Raw genomic sequence first — 592 nt, 5'->3', positions numbered from 1 at the left:
TGAAGATGACCTGTTACAAACAAAAGAAGAACAAAAACTTATTTCAGTGTGATTCTAAAATGAAGATGACCTAATACAAACAAAAGAAGAACAAAATCTACTACCAGTGAGGTTTATGTCAAACCAAGCTTGGATCCCCGGACTGTCTTACCGCAGTGCCACACGAGCAGCTGTATTGGCACACAAATGCTTTGAGTCTTCTTACACAAAAATTACTGTTGAAAAACATCCTTGTAAATGTGTAGCACACATTTAAACTGGCAGCGCTTTTTTCAGCAGCTTTTGCTCTCCCTCCCCCTTCTACACAGTGCCAATTGCCAATGTGCAATACCGTGCACATTACTGCACAGTAATTTGCGCCGTTATGTGAACAGATTTGGTAAAATTACGCTGGATAATTTTTTCTCTGTTTTTTCTTCCTGACAGATTGTTTTTCAGCCCAAGAGTCCTCTGCTCTACACCATCTGCGCTAGCACAAGAACAAGCTCAGCAAAGAGCCGCGTCCCGACGGGGCGGGACGGGGAAATCGTGATTTAAACACCCATGAAGCAAGCAGCTCGACGCGCGGCCGCGCAGCCCGGGGCCGGCGGCC

This window comes from Athene cunicularia (assembly GCF_003259725.1).
Source record: "Athene cunicularia isolate RWA chromosome Z unlocalized genomic scaffold, athCun1 chrZ_part1, whole genome shotgun sequence".
Classification (NCBI taxonomy): Eukaryota; Metazoa; Chordata; class Aves; order Strigiformes; family Strigidae; genus Athene; species Athene cunicularia.
Note: the sequence above shows the minus strand (reverse complement) of the source record.